The sequence below is a fragment of the Phyllopteryx taeniolatus genome, chromosome 5, assembly GCF_024500385.1.
Source record: "Phyllopteryx taeniolatus isolate TA_2022b chromosome 5, UOR_Ptae_1.2, whole genome shotgun sequence".
In the NCBI taxonomy this organism is placed as follows: Eukaryota; Metazoa; Chordata; class Actinopteri; order Syngnathiformes; family Syngnathidae; genus Phyllopteryx; species Phyllopteryx taeniolatus.
The window spans coordinates 10,732,329-10,749,576 of NC_084506.1; the positions used below are offsets into that span (position 1 = coordinate 10,732,329).

Here is a 17,248-nt window from a genome sequence, read left to right on the forward strand (position 1 = left end):
CAAAGGTTGCGGACTTGGTCTGTGGTTTTAAAAACGAGTGACTCCAGGTATTTATTAACAGCAAACCTCTTTTCTTTACTGCCCAAAACAACTACCTCAATTTTGTTGTGGTTTAATTGAAGGAAGTTTTGGTTCATCCAGTTATTTATCTGTTTTAGAAAGTGACACAACACCTCAATTGAACTCTGGATCATCTGGAGACACTGCTTGATATAACTGTGTGTCATCTGCATTGCTATGCTTGTCAATATTGAGGTTCTGAAGAGTTTGACCCAAGGGTAGCATATAAAGGCTAAACAGAAGGGTTCGTAGAACTGACCCTCGAGGGACCCTATTGCCATTTGATTAAATTGAAAACTTCCATTGGTTACGAAATAATTTCTTTCCTCCAGGTAGGACCTGAACCATTTAAGGACTGTTCAATTTAGTCACTTAAGCCATATTAATGAACGGTGTTCAAATGACTGAATCTCTCAAATCCCCCTTTCCCCTCTTTCATGTCTGATGAGCTATACTATCAGCCTTCTTCTCCATAATAAAAACACTTTTTAAGCTTGAAAGACACACACATTTAACAAACCATGCAGCTAGATCCTCTGATAAAGCTTTTAAAAATGCATTTTTGGAGCCTTAATATATGATAGGCTGAGAAAGGAGATGAGTGTCACAGGAAAACTGCCAAATGGAAATTTGATTTCAGTGAGACATTTATAATATGTCAACAGGATGTGTAAGTGTGTTGAGAAAATAAATAATTTGATATTGAATACCTCTATTCTGACCTCAGGATTTCATTACAGCTTGGCGAAATGCAAGGTTGTGAGGATGATACAGATTCACAGCACAGGGAGAAAATCTTGGATCAGTTCCTACTCATCCGCAGTGAGTAGCTGCTGACATGTTGGTATGGCAAACTGTGGCTCTGTGTGAACAAATCCATGGCCTCATAAATAAACCCATACCAATGTTACTGTCGCAGTAAACAGTGGCAAGGTCTAAAAAAAATATACTGGTTTCAGTCCTGCACATTGCAAGCCACTTTTAAAGAAGAAATTCAAATTTATTTACATAGCATATTTCTAGCATAACAATGCTTTATTTACTGTAACGAACAATTAAGGAATTTAGAAATTCCACAGTCAGCCTTAGTTACAAATCAGAGCAAATTTTTTTTTGCCACTATAATGAGATAAAGAGAAGAGTATTGTTTTATGATGTATAAATACTGTATATGGAACATGAGCTGGTATACAACAGTATTGCCATCTCTTGAATTATATCAATCAGTTTATATACTCTAGATACAAGTTTTTGTCAGATGATTCTTGACCAAGACCGAGATTAGAAAATATCACACGTTTCCCTTGAAATAACTACAGTATGAATGTTTTCATAATAAATGTGGAAATGATACCTAATTTGCATGACGTATTCTTTATGCACCAGAATGATGTCAATTTTGGATAAATCTGACTATATCAAGTGTACTTTTTCAGGGTTAATTTAATTCTCTTACCGGTAATACAAACAGGACTGTTTTTCTGACAGCGGGCCATCTGCTCAATCAGGCTGCCTGTGGTCCTCGAAAGAAACACCAATTGCAAGCCTTCTTCAAAATGTGACATATGACCTCACTAGATGCAGAAGTGGTCCAGTAAATGGACACTGTGGTGAAGAAGCATTGTAGAACAAATATTACTATCATGGTCTATGTTTTGGTTTGGGTTGTGTTTGGTTTTGTTTCATGTTTTCCTGTGTTCCATGTTTTTCATGTCTTGTGTGCTCATTTAGTTATTGTCCACCTGTTCTCATCAACCTTCTACCTTGTGTCAACCAATCAGTTCCCTCCAGCCACTTGTGTCTTGTCCAGGTGTTCCTCATTGCCTCGTCAATCTGTTGGTATTTAGTTCCCTGGTTTCGTTCAGTTATTGTTGGTTCATTGTCAGGTGTCATTGTCTCTGTCTGTCCCACGTCTTCGATCCCAATCATGGTTTGTTTCCAGTTTTAGGTTTATTCAAGTGTTTCTTTGTTACTTTGGCTATCTGTTGTGGGACTTTGTTTAGTTTGCTTTTTCCATGTACATTGTTTGCCTTTTTTTGGGAAATTAAATATCATTTTTGGAGACTCCTGCACTTCTGCCTTGCCTCCCTGCACTTGGGTCCTCCCTGTTTTTGCCTTGCCTTAAAAAAAACCTAATCATGACAGACTAAACTGACCAGAACAGGACCCAGCGGGAAGAAAACTGTGTCACCCTGCACTCCACCAGTCTGCCTCTCAGCGCCCTCAGGCTGTCAACCATACCTACCCTCCTCCAGTAAGCCCGATCGTTCCGTCTTCTCTGTCCTTTTCACCCGTGCCCCCACTTTTCCTAGATATTCACCTTGCACTGCTATTTTACCTCCATGTTTGTTTTAGATTCAGATTTTTCCGATTGTGAAGATGGCCCCGATTTAGTTGACCTCCTGCCTGATTCCGACTGACACAGATTTAGATTTTTTTTCCAATTCCTTCCTGAGTTTTTCCCCATCCTAGTCAGTTTTTGTCACGTCACTCCTTTTCCAACCCCTGTGAGTCAAAGCCCAAGTCCTTTCCCACTGACATTTACTTGGGCACCAGTTTGGCCATCTATCCAGGACCGCCGCGTGGTGGCCAACCGAGGCGCCAAAGTAAAGGTAAAAATGTATCCTCCTGTTTTTTTCCCCCCTGTTCCTAAGTCACTTAATTTTTCACCAGTTCCCACACCTTGTTCCACGTCTCCAATTAAGTCACATCCATCTAAACCTGCCCCCAAGTTACCTCGTTCCTAGTGATGGCTTCATGAAGCATTGTAACACTTCAGCCATTGGGTCGAGTAATGGTTCATTTCTTGATGCTTCATTGCACACTAAACCACCTGCTGGCCATGTGCATAATCACAGGCAGCTGTATCTTTACCACATACAATATGTGCTACGTTGCATTTTTGCGTCTTTTTGGCTCTTGTGAATATGTATTACAAAATGGCAGGTTTCTTTTTTTTTTTTTTTATTTTTTTTTTTTTATTTTTTTTTTTTTTGTCACTTTGGGAAAATGGCATGGGCTTAAGATGGAACCCTTTGAAGGAACCTTGTATTTTATAATCACCTATTACTCTCGAGGTTCCATGCATGTTCGTTTTCGTGGAAGAACTACAATTATAACAACGTATTAAAAGTCAACCAATTTATTCCTGACGGAGGAGTCTATACATTTTACAGAGCTCTGGGTCAGCAGCTATGCTTATCCTTGCCTCAGCAAAGACAGCGCAGACTGAACAAAGCTCTCTATTCTTGCGCCCGACTAATACAATGTTTCAAAGAGGAAGTATGGAATCGCTGTTGTCTGATTGGTCCATGGTCCCATCTGACATCATCGTTGCTCTGCAGAATGATGACCATTTGCCACTGGCTCCAGATGCCGTCTCCATCCCACAGCCTTGCATCTAATGTTTATAGTGGCTCCCCGCAGTCATTGTCTTCCTTTACATGTGGTCTCTGCTGGATCAGTATCCACCCTGCTGGGAGCTTTCATGCATCACACCCCCACAACCGTATCTGATTTACATTATGCTATACTGCAATAAACATCCTTGTCTACCCTCCAAACCAGTTACACCATGAAACTCTATATTAGCTTCACCATCTAGTTTCCGCTGCTCCCAAATCTCAATGGTGGTAGGCTGAGGAAGCGATTGCAGGCTCCCGTTCCAGCTCCCCGGCAGCTGCACCAGGCGTTCATCGAGCGGCTGCCACCCGTCCTTGCTCCGGCGGCGCTCATCCAGCGGCCTGTCCCCTGCATTGCGGTTGGGTTCGGCATCATGGCCGTCCACCTGAATGTCCTGTGAAGACCCTGGTGCTTTGCTTGTAATGTTCTTTTATTCTTTTTGTCTGTAGTTTTTTGTTACCTTATTTGTATTTAACTAATGTTCTAGGGTGCTCCCTTGTTTAATTACATTTCTATTATGGTGTCCTAAGGTTGCTTCGGGATTCTTATGGCTAATCGCCTAACCTGACAGTTTAGTGGTTTGTCTTGGGTTAGCTCACGCACACAGATCTTGCACAAATACAGTGACAACAAATGTCTAAACTTATTCCCCAATACCTTTGTTACTTTGTCTCGTGTATAATGCACATTCCCCCCGAAAAAATTGTCAAGTCAATAGTGCGCATTATACATGGATATAGGGACAAATGGAAAAAACTTTCACATTTTATGAATGTATGCTGCCATCTAGTGGTTATGAAAAAGCTGTACACTTTCATTCCAATATGACAGAGGTATGTATAACTGCAAAAATGTGCAGTTGTGCTCATAAATTTACATAACCTGGCAGAATTTGTGAAATGTTTTTTTAAATATGACTGATTGAACAACCATCATTTCTTTATGGTTATGCTTTGCTTAATGATGCTTTTCTGAAATGCTTGACCGTTTAATTTTAATCCCATTTGAAATAAAAATCTTGCCTGGTCCTTCATGTAGTCTTTAAAGAATTGAACCCATCTTACAAATTCTGCCTGGGTAATCAAACATATGAGCACAACTGTGTGTTTTCTAATTTACTAAATAAAAGTAGGGCTGTGAATTTCAAAATAAAGGCAAGTAAATAAAAAAAAAGTGTGCAAATAAAGTGCTTCAGAATAATTCTTTGAAAAAAACCAAAATACAGATAATACTTCATGTTTTGATCATATGGGTAGAAGTAAAATCATGCATTGAAAAAATGCATTATACATGGAGAAGGGTTTTCCAGAATTTTGAGGTCAACTTTGGGGGTGCGTATTATACATGGGTGCGCATTATACACGAGAAATTGCGGTAATTAGTCAAGTCCTAAAAATGTTATCCAACCATATATTTATATTATCTTGTTCAACAATGTAAGAGGCAATAGCAGTGTCTGTACCTTGAAAATGCTAATCTCAGCTTTTGACCCTCCTCAAATATGAATAACTATGCAATAGAATGTTTGTTGCTCGAAGGTCCAAGCATTTGACCCTCCTGTCCTTCCATTTTGAGTTACTGCTGCACACAAAACTATCTTAGCCCTCAGCACTCATAGTGTTAGTTAAAGATATACTGCTACACAATGTGTTCATAACTGTGCAGTATAGTAGTAGTAGTAGCAGTTATGCGCCATGTGTAGGAAAGTGAATTCCTGAAGTATTAAGCAATCTTAGCAACTGCAGAATATAATTACCAAAGGGAACAGCTGTCCAACACTATTTCAAGTACTAATTAACACTACACAGAAAATGTCATCTTATCATGTATCATTTGATTCCTTGATGTCCTTGTGTTCTATTAAATAATGATTGATGACCTGTTGTGCACAGAGACGGTTTGTTCAGATAATGTGAGTTAGGATTTTCTTATTTATGGTATCATTAGAAACCTTTCTGGTCAGCAAGAGCTGAAAAATTCTGCACATTGCTGATACAAAATAATTCCAATGGAAATAAGCCTTTTTTGTGCTTATTTGCAGAGTGCAGGGAAATAAGATCAGACAATAAATGGTCAAATGAGACACATGGAAACAGATTTGAAGGTCCAGTGTGGACATGTTAGATTCTACTATGACAACCATGCATACTATGACAACAAGCATACATTCCTAACAGCTCAACACCATTAACTTTATTGACCTTAAAAGCCCATCACGCTTCTTAACATAGTAGTAGTAACTTCTTAAAATAGTATATACCGTACTCAATTGCCCTTATGCGTCTTTTCACAGTATGCTGTGCAGACAACAGTGCGAGTTGCAATGTGTAAATCTTGTGGTGAACTGAAGCCGGAAGAAAAATAACAGCTCCTCACCATGCAAAGCAGATAAAAAATACACTATATGTTCACTTTAACCTAGGCATGCTCTCCAGTAGGTCATCAATTTAGGTCGGAAACAATCAGACCAGTGATTTTCGCCCATGTCTGAGGGTTTTAAAAAAAAAATGTTTTTAGCTATTCATGGAGAAAGTTAGTTTTCTTGTTAACAGGTGTTGAATTCATTTTTATTTTAGAGGCCATGATTTAGCACAGATGGACAGAAAACACAGGAAGAGACTAGATATGCAACAGTAATACATAGCCATAGTTGAAACTGAGGTTTTTTTGGAAGTTAAATAGTACTGTTTGCATTTTAATCACTAACCCAACAGACAACCAATTACACAAGTACTGCAACTGGGTTTTATGTCCAAGTCTGAATTACAGGTTCAAAATCCAAGTAAATTAAAAAATTAATTCCAGAACAGACTGTAACAGCAATGGCTGTTTTAAGCAGGGTTTACAAAATCTAACTAAGTCAGAGGGCCGATACTCTGCTCTGACCTTCTGTTGGCCTGCCTCCTGACCTATCCTCTTCTCTGATTGGACCACTGATTTGTCCCTGCATCAGAGCATTTGCTGGCTTCCTTTTAGGGAGGACAGTCAAACATGTCACACAGTGTGGCTCAACTTACTGGAAACAGGTCGTCCTGCTTATGTTGCAAGTTTATTCCTGGAGGACCGTGACTTTACATGGTAAAAGTCTTCAATGGCTCTTAAACACTTTCTGCTGTGAGAGGGGAAGAAATTAATTCACCACCCATCAATGTATAGCAGGTTTTTCCAGTTTGATTGACAGAAACTCAAATACACAATTGAAAACACACAAAAATGCCACCAGTTTTAATAGTTTAAATGCAAAGATTAATTGAGTCACTAAGTTCGTTCCCTGTAGTCGTTCCACACTTCCCAATTTACATGCACTGAGTGTATTCAAATTCTAAGAGTGGTGCAAAGAGCCAGCTTTTACAAAGCTGCTAATAGTTTGTTACTTCAGTTGACATTCTTAGACAAGTATGAGGAGCTGTCAGGGACAGAACTTACACACACCAGTAAAATGCTCTTATAGACGCTAGTGAAATGCTCTTACATAAACTATTGAAACACGCTCATACGCACTACTGAAATGTCCATCCATCCATCCATTTTCTGAGCCGCTTCTCCTCACTAGGGTCGCGGGCGTGCTGGAGCCTATCCCAGCTATCATCGGGCAGGTGGCGGGGTACACCCTGAACTGGTTGCCAGCCAATCGCAGGGCACATACAAACAAACAACCATTTGCACTCACATTCACATCTACGGGCAATTTAGAGTTTTCAATTAATGTGCATGTTTTTGGGATGAGGGAGGAAACCGGAGTGCCCGGAGAAAAGCCACGCAGGCACGGGGAGAACATGCAAACTCCACACAGGCGGGGCCGGGCATTGAACCCCGCTCCTCAGAACTGTGAGGCTGACGCTCTAACCAGTGCCACCCTACTGAAATGTATTTCAGTTAATTTCGGTATGATGTGGGAAAGAATTTCTAAACTGTTTGCCCAACAGCCTGCACGTTGTGTCGTAACATACTGCCGTTAGCAGAGAACCTAAGAACGTTGACCAAGAAATAGAATCTGAGCAATTGTTGATTTGTAGTCAGAAGATTTTGCATTTTTTATTGAATCACAATTTGATTTGCATTGTCTGTGCTATTTTTAACAGTGACATTGGAAGAGACTTGAAAAAAAAGCAAAAGAACAAATAGCCAATAAGTACTTTTGTTGTTTTCCTGGTATGTTGTCTATATGTGATTTGTGCTCCTTTTTCATATAAACAAATGACACCAAATGTTTTGCTTAATCTAAGATGTTAAAAATCAGTTAAATGTTAATGGAAAACCCTGGTTATACGAAACTCAGTGTATGAAGCTATTTTTATTTAATTTAATGTAATTTGTTTTTTTTTCACCAGCAGGAAACACTAAACTGTGGAATATACACCTTTCATTCTTTGTGACTGCCAATGCAAACACAACTTGTTTTATGGTGACATGAATACGTTGACAGCACAGTAGTTTTCATATTAGCATCCTGTATAAGTGCATTCTATGAAATATGATTGGGCCATTAGATTTAAAATTGGCTACAATTGGTTTCCAAACAAGAAGGCAGGCCATACAGTATATGTTTCTCTGTTCGAGACGGAGGCCTTGTGAGGACAGCTTTGCAAAGCTCCCCAGCTGCCAACCTGTCAATGCAAGGAGTGAAGTACTTTATAAGACAGTAAAGCATGTTTGGTGAAGCACCTTCTTAGTAAACAGAATAATTTAATGATTTATAATGATAGCAATGTGTAGAAATATCTGAAGTTAAAACAAATTATGGATCTGGTGAAGTAAGTGAGAACTACCTTTTTAGAGAGTTACAGTACATAATGGATCATACCAGAGAGCCTTGATTGACCAAAAACAAATGGTTATAAACAAATAAACATTTCAAGACCTTTATGTCCATTGAAGTGTTTGAATACGAATAGTAATTTTCTACCGAAGCCCTTGCTCTGTCTGAATGTCATTATTAGTACAATACTCAAAATAATTGGCTAGATTTAGCCACCTTTATGGCTATTACTATATACTGTACATCACAGTATGAAAGGCTATTGGACTCTGTAAAGCTTGTGCAGTAGATGTGGTCTATAATATACCATCTCAGTTTATTAAGTAATGTTCTGTCTTTCTGCAGAAACTGCCCAAAAACTTTCCAGAGTCAAATTAATTTAACCCCCATAAGCTGTCATCCGAGCTGCAAAAGCTTTCACTCCTTATTCTGGCTCCCCTGGTTCTCATCACATTGAGCTGAGAGTTTGTTAGAGAAAGTCAAGATTCACCTGGCTAAAACGTTTGATGAAAAGTCTCATGGAAATATACTTGACATATATAATACTTTATATGTTGAAATAACTTGTTCAACTATTTTGCATGTAAGGACTTACATGTGATGAACTAATGCTTAAATGCTGTGGGGGGTGAGACTATTGAATTTAGAACACGATAAAAAGTTTTGATCGACATGACAAACAATTGATAACGTAGGAAATAGCAGAGAATTGTACATATTCATTCGTATGGGTGTGCCAAAGCATTTGCAACTTGTTCAAAGAATGAGAAACTGCTTTTCTGATGTGCACAACTGACTCAATGATGTGAGGATTGAACAAGTACTTTTGAGAATTTCAATTCTGATCTGAGAAATATACCAAAGTGACTGAGAAAAACTGTAATTAAAAAGCTGAACAAAACCAACATATGTAAATTAAGTGCTTATTGGCAAATTTTTCTGTTTAACCCAGACATAAACCACCACGAGTACGGACGCAGACATGGCTGTTTATGGCAACGCTGCCATCTACCTTCGCAAACCAAAGAGGGAGAGAAATGAGGTTCAGAGCAAAACATTCGATGCCAAGACAGCCTGCTATGTGGCCGTACTTGAAGGGAACAATCGTCAAGAAAGATGGTGGGAAAGTCACCATCAAATTCCTGGACACTGAGGAGGTTGGAATCGTCTCTTCTTAGGTTAAACTCATGTGCTAAAAGCATATGATCAGTTCTCACAGTATCCAATGCCTTCTTTTAGGAGAGGACAGCTAAAGAAGACGTCTGTCCAATAAACCCTCCCAAGTTAATAAGTTGTAATAGTTACAGTTAGTATAATCTCAAAGAGCGTTGCTGCATGGATGATCTATGTAAGACAATCTGCCAAATGAGTAGCAAAAGAGCATATACAGGACAGTGTCGATTAATGTATATTTTAAGACATACAGTAGGCTTATAGTTAACAGTTTCATACATGTGATCTCTCTCACACCTACTCTGGACTGTTCTCGCGCCACTGTGAACTCCTACAAGTGGCTCACAGTGTATAATTCTGAAGTTGTGAGTGCTTATTGAGGCAAGAAGCGTATGGAGGCTCCACCCCACATCTTCTGTCTCTGACAACGCATATCAATTCATGCTTACTGATAAGTAATAAGATTAACGTATAAATTCACAACTATTTGAGATGTCTGCGACAGACATACATTATTATTTTCATGTTTCTGTTTTAACAGACAGGGAGAACCAGTCCATCTTTATCACATGAGTTATGTAAACAACACCTGTAAACATATTTTAACAAGTTTGTTTCTATTCCCAAGTGGAGAATCTGGTCTTTTAAAGACTGTGAACAACAGGCGTGTCATTCAGTAATTTGCCACAATTTGTGGACATGAGAAAGAAGACCAGGGAAAGTATCAGGTATGTTCACTAAGAACTGCAGTCCCTAACATTATTGCACCACCGACCTGTTTCACGTGAAGACATATTTAAACAGACCAGTATAAAAATAAACAAGAACAAATTATTACAAATACAAACCACAATTACACAATGTATTTGTAGGGTTAGGGGTTAGCCTTGTATCTCTTCAACAAGTCGGTCCTTCTTTTAAAAATATATTTTTTTTTTCAAAAAAACTCCAAAGGCTTCTATTTTAATGTTTGGTGTTTGGGCTCCATGTGCCGAAGGATTTTTGAAGGCTTCATTGCCTCATTAGTATGCCTGTCGTTCCATAACGCAGAGTGGATTTGGTGAAAGGTGTGTGCAAGTCAACGAGCAATAAACCCATATATTACAATTTTCTTTGTTGTTGTTGTTGGCTCTCATCTGTCTGTCTATTGATCTACAGATCCTTTCCCCAAAAAAATTAATATCATGGAAAAGTTTATTTTCATCATTCAATTCAAAGAGTTCAACTTTCATAGATTATAGATTCAGGGCCCACAATTTAAACAATTCCAAGTATTTATTTGTTTATTTTTACATTATTTGGGCTTTCAGCTCATAAAACCCACAAAATCAGGAATTTGAAAAATTAGAATACTGTGAAGAAATTACCATTGACCTAGTTTTTGTAGAAAAAAAAAAGAAATAAGGGTCACATTAAATCAATCAAAATATGGTATTTTCAAAACAATTTGTTAATCTTCAATACTTGGTTGGGAATCCCTTTGTGCTGTAGCATTGAGGCAAGCAGCCAGTGGCATTGCCTGGGAGTTATGGAAGCCGAGATTTCCTTGATGCTTGCTGTCAGTTCTCCTTTGTATTTGGGTCTGGTGCCCCTCATGTTCCTCTTGATAATACCCCATGGATTCTCAATGGAGTTTAGATCTGGCGAGTTGGCTGGCCAGTCAAGCACTGTGATGGCATGGGCATCTACCTACACTGGACATTGCACCCCAAATCATGACTGACTGTACATATTTTCCACTGAACCACAAGCAGCTTGGGTTCTGATCTTCACCCATCTTCCTCCAAACCCTTGGGCCTTGATTCCCGAATGAAAGGCACACGTTCATCAGAAAAGAGGACCTTGGACCACTGGCCAACAGTCCAGTCCTTGTTCTCCTTGGCCCAGTTGAGACGCTTCCTACGTTGGCTCAGGCTCAGAAGTGGCTTGACCCGAGGAATCCGACAGGTTTAGCCCATCTTCCGGATGGGTCTGAATGTGGTGATTTTTTTCAAGCTGTGACTCCAACCTCATTCCACTCTTGAATCTTCTCTGTTTGATAATCCGCTGAAGCCCACAGTCATCTCTTTTGCTGGTGCATCTTCTCCTGCCACATTTTGTCCTTCCACTAGACTTTCCATTGATATGCTTGGACATAGCACTCTTTGAACAGCCAGCCTCCTTAGCTATGAACTTCTGTGGCTTACCCATCCTATGGAGGGTATCAATGATGGTCTTCTGGCCAGTTGTCAAGTCTGCAGTCTTCCCCATATTGAACCCAACTGAGACAATTGAACCAAACTGAAGCAATTTAATGATACCTCGGAAAACCTGTGCAGGAACTTTGAGTTTAGTAGATGATTAGTGTGTGACCCTCAGTTTAAAACATTTATGGCCTGCAAAATTTGACACGATTTCGTTACAGTATTCTAATTTTTTGAAATCCCGATTTTGTGGGTTTTATGAACTGGAAGCCCAAATTATGTAAACATAAACCAATACTTGAAATTGTTTAAATTGTGGGCCCTGACTCTATAATATATGAAGGTTTAAAATTTTGAATGGAATTATGGAAATAAACAAACTTTTCCAAAATAATTAACATTTTTTAGAAAGGGTCTGTATATCTAAAGATTATTGCCGGCGTCACTTGAGGATCAGATTCTTGCTGCCTACCCTCTTCTGGAAGCCTACAGTAATGCTAAAACTGTGAGGAATGACATCGCTTCTCGTTTTGTAAGTATTGTCCAATTGCTAGATAATTATGGAACGAGAAGAAGTTGCGTATGGACCTGGAGAGGGCCAAGAGGAAGCTTGAGGGTGACCTGAAACTGGCTCAGGAATCTATCATGGACCCTGAGAATGACAAACAGCAGTCTGATGAGAAACTTAAAAAGTAAAAGTATCATCTCTATGCTCTCATTAAATTCATGCCATGAAAAAAAAAAAAAAGTAATTAAAAAAAATATATATTTTAAATGTGCACACTTCATCCTTTTAGGAAGGACTTCGAAGTTAGTCATCTTCTTAGCAAGATCGAGGATGAGCAGTCAATGGGTAGTCAACTCCAGAAGAAGATACAGGAACTTCAAGTGAGTTATTCTTGTTTTTCAGAAAACATCGATGTGTCATCTAATATTTGTTTACAAATGAAAAAAGTACAAAAATGACATTGCCTTATAGTCCTGCATTGAGGAACTGAAGGAGAAAATTGAGGCTGACTGTGCTGCTCGTGCCAATGTTGAGAAGCAGAGAGCTGATCAGTGAAAGGCTAGAGGAGGCAGGATGTGCCACTGCTTCTCAGATTGAGATGAACAAGAATCTTGAGGCAGGGTTCCAGAAGCTCCGATGTAATCTTGAGGAGTCCACCTTACAGCATGAGGCCACTGCTACGGCTCTGTGCAAGAAGCAGGCTGACAGTGTTGTTCAGCTGAGTAAGCAGGTTGACAATGACCAGGCTGCACTGAAAGCCAGTCTTCTGACAGAAAATGGTATGCATGTGACAGTCAAACTACTGTACACAGGTAGTTTTTTTGTGGAAAAACTAAACATACGCTATCTCTACATGATGTTCATACAAGGTGAATTTGGTCGTCAAATTGAGTAAAAGGGAAGGGCTAGTCTCACAGCTGACCAGAGGTAAGCAGGCCTTTACACAGCAGATTGAGAAACTGAAGAGACATATTGACGAGGAGGCCGAAGTAAGAAACATCACTCCTGACAACAATTTTGTTTTAAGGTAGTAAAATGTGCTCATAAAACATTTTCGGGTTACCAGGCAAAGAATGCTCTTGCCCATGGACTTCAATCAGCCCACCATGACTGTGATCTGCTGAGGGAGCAGTTTGAGGAGGAGCAGGAGGCCAAGGCTGAGCTGCAGCATGGAATGTCCAAGGCCAACAGTGAGGTGGCTGTGTGGAGAACTAAGTATGAAACTGATGCCATCCAGCGCACTGAGGAGCTTGAGGAAGCCAAGTGAGTATGATTTTAAATTAAAACAATTCTAATACAGTACTGCATATTTACAGGAACTTTATCTCAGCTGGCTATTTTTCATTTGACTTGGAAGGATGTAATTATCTTTTATATCAAATGACATCTTAGGGAGTATCATTATTTGATGGCCTGCAGTAACATGATGAAAATTGTATTTATTTATTATATTAAATAAATTAAATTACTATACTATGTAATTACATGTTGCTGGATGAAGTACTGTAGTTAATCTATTTTTTGAGATTGGACATTTTTCACACATTAAGTTTTTAAAAGGAAAAAGTTGTTACAAGCGCCTCCAGGAGGCTGAGGAATAGATTGAGGCTGTGAATTCCAACTGTGCTTCTCTCGAGAAAACCAAACAGAGACTCCAGAGTTATATTAAATAAATAAAATTACATGTGATTACATGTCGCTGGATGAAGTAGTTAGTTTTTTTATTTTTGAGATTGGACATGTTTCACTCATTAACATTTTTAAACAGGAAAAAGCTGGCACAGCGCCTCCAGGAGGCTGAGGAACAGATTGAGGCTGTGAATTCCAAGTGTGCTTCTCTCGAGAAAACCAAACAGAGACTCCAGAGTGAAGTGGAAGACACCATGATTAACATGGAGAGGGCCAATGGGCTTGTTGCCAACCTTGACAAAAAGCAGACGAACTTGACAATGTAAAACTTATCTAGAGCATCTATGAGATACCGAAAGAGACATAAACATGCATTGAACACTTTGCACTGTAGAAATGGTTAAACTCGGTGTTGGCAGAGCGGGAGCAGAAGTTCGAGGAGGGCCAGGCAGAGCTTGAGGGAGCTCAGAAGGAGGCTCGTTCACTAGGCACTGAGCTGTTCAAGATGAAGAATTCTTATGAGGAAGCTCTAGATCAGCTGGAGACCATGAAGCATGAAAACAAGAATCTTTGTGAATTTTTCACGGAATTTGGCAACTCATAATTCATGTTAATTTTCCATGTAAATAATGTGGTGGAAGAAACAATTTTAATTTGAAACCCTCTTCATCTCTTTGCAGAGGAGATCCCTGATCTGACTGAACAGATTGGAGAGACCGGAAAGAGCATCCATGAGCTCGAGAAGGCCAAGAAACATGTGGAGACAGAGAAGTCTGAAATCCAAACTGCTCTTGAAGAGGCCGAGGTGATTTAAACTAATAGGATGGTGCAAAATAAATTTTTCCAAGATGAGTGGAAAGACTAATAGTTTATCCTCAATTCCTTAGGGAGCGCTGGAACATGAAGACTCTAAGATCCTGCATGTCCAGTTGGACCTCAACCAGATTAAAGGAGAAGTGGACAGGAAACTGGCAGAGAAAGATGAGGAAATGGGGCAGATTAAGAGGAACAGCCAGAGGGTGATTGATTCCATGCAGAGCCCTTTGGATTCTGAGGTCAGGAGCAGGAATGATGCCCTGAGAATCAAAAAGAAGATGGAGGGAGACTTGACTGAGATGGAGATTTAGCTGAGCCACGCCAATCGCCAGACTACTGAATCTCAGAAGCAGCTGAGGATTGTGCAGGCAGGCACAGCTGATGAGCTACGACATGCACTGTGACCACTGTTCTCTCGTGTTGCCATTCAGTCACTTGATCCCTTGATTTTCACCAGGATGCACAGCTGCACCTTGATGACGCCGTCAGAGCACAGGATGACCTTAAGGAACAAGCCGCTATGGTGGAGCGCAGGAATGGCCTCATGGTAGCTGAAATTGAGGAACTTAAGGCTGCTCTGAAACAAACAGAGAGGGGCCGTAAAGTTGCTGAGGAGGAGCTGGTGGAAGATGGTGAACGTGTTGGACTCCTGCACTCTCAGGTAAATATTAATATAAATTGTGCTGCTGTTCAAGCATAATTATGAATATTGTATCTTGAATGACAATTGTCTTGATGTCCTAGAATACAAGCCTGCTGAACTCTAAGAAGAAGCTTGAAGCTGACCTAGTCCAGCTCCAAAGCGAAGTGGATGACACAGTTCAGGAAGCCAGGAATGCCGAGGAGAAAACCAAGCAGGCCATTACTGATGTAATTTGTTTTGTGTTGATAATTTTACTCCATGTAAATTATTCATTCTTCTCTTCTACGCATATTGTTTTAGAAGAACCATATACAGTAATTATGCCTTTTCTAAGGCTGCAATGATGGCTGAGGAACTGCAAAAGGAACAGGATACTTGTGCTCATATGGAGAGAATGCAAAAGAACCTGGAGGTTGCTGTCAGAAACCGGCAGCACTGCCTGGATCAGGCTGAGAACCGGGCCGTGAAGGTTGGAAAGAAGCAGCTTCAGGAACTTGAGTTTAGGATAAAATGGTTGTGTAAAAAAATAAATAAATAAAACCAGGTTATTAAAAAAATATGAATGCTACAATAGAACATTCTTTTCTCCAGGTGCTTGTGCTTGAGACGGAGGTTGAAGCAGAGCCGAAACGTGGAGCTGATGCTGTGAAGTGTGCCCGAAAATATGAGGAGAGTGAAGGAGCTCACTTACCAGGTAAAATTTATTATTACACATATAGAAAACATACCAGTCGATTCAAGAAAATGCATTTAAAGGTGTACTGTATACTCAAACTTGCTAGCCTGTTTTTTTTTTCTATCCCAGACTGAAGAGGACAAAAAAAAATTGACCAGGCTGCAGGAACCTGTTAAGTTACAGCTCAAGGTGAAGGCCTACAAGAGGCAGGCTGAGGAAGCGGTGGGTAATCTTTCCATATTAAAAATGAAAAGATTCTCTTTTTTCCAAAATGGTATTTTGACATTTAAAAATATAATTCTGTGTGGAAGAGCAGGCCAATTAATGTTCACCTGTCTAAGTGCAGAAAGGTCCAACATGAGCTAGAGGAGGCTGAGGAGCGTGCTGACATTAGTCTCAAGTCAACAAACTGAGAGCCAAAAGCTGTGACTTTGGCAAGGTAATTATGTATCAGCTTGTTGATATAACAGAAAATAATGTTAAATCTGTATTAAAGTATACTTTGTGGGATATTATTCCTTTGTTAGACTGAAATCAGTAATTGTGATTGAAAGTATTTTAATTTCATGTGAAACAATTTGTACTAAAAATGCATCTTTTACAGGGGAAAGAAGCAGCTGAATAAAGCAGTGTTTTTCATCATGAATCAATTAAATCACACTTTATGCTGAAAAAAAATAAAAGTATGCTTCTGCTCTTAAATTGTTTTCTATGTTGCTTTGTTTCAATTATAATTTCTGATCATTTTCATTTAATTTCTGTGTATATCAATACTGACCAGGAAAAAGGCATCACATTATGAACTATAACTTATCAGACAGCTCAATACAATTTGTCACACTCTGTCTGATTGTGATATCATATAATGGAGCTTTGTCTACTCATCACAATATGTTTTAAAAGCATTCTGATGTACTTTTCAGAGTGCTGAAATCATTTTGTGGAAATAACTAATTGAAAGCTCACCCACCCAAGTGTCTCTCAAAAAATGTAAATATTGGGAAACACACTACAGATATTATTGGTAATTAACTTGATTATAATGTAAGAAACCTATTAAAAGAAATTATATATTAACCATTTTCTGATCCATTCAGACACAGTACAAAATTCTAAATGTTAGTGATTTGTTCTTACTGTATATATAATCAATTTATCACTTCTGTAAGAAGATTCTTAACAAGCGCCCCAAAAAGCGACTTTAATGAGTGAGGGTTAAAACATTTTTTTCACAGTACAAAATCATCTGTTGCCTGTGACATTTAAAAAGGCCATAGCTCAACAACTGTTGTGTGTGAAGCCAAAAATGAACATGCAGCTATGTCTGCAGATTTAAGTGTTAATAGCATGATATGTGTGAATACCAGAGACATATCTGTTTCACATAATTACAAATAGT

At 39.2% G+C, this 17,248-nt stretch overlaps 1 long non-coding RNA gene and 1 pseudogene across 1 annotated transcript; both read left to right on the forward strand.

The window, feature by feature from the left end:
* The first annotated feature begins 1,947 nt into the window (after nucleotides 1-1,947).
* LOC133477682 (uncharacterized) lies at nucleotides 1,948-10,342 on the forward strand. The gene is made up of 4 exons (XR_009788449.1): nucleotides 1,948-2,314; nucleotides 2,416-2,672; nucleotides 9,174-9,378; nucleotides 9,461-10,342. It is a non-coding gene; the product is annotated as an uncharacterized LOC133477682 (long non-coding RNA).
* Nucleotides 10,343-11,359: 1,017 nt separating this feature from the next.
* On the forward strand, nucleotides 11,360-16,474 carry LOC133477731 (myosin heavy chain, fast skeletal muscle-like; annotated as a pseudogene).
* Nucleotides 16,475-17,248: the final 774 nt, after the last annotated feature.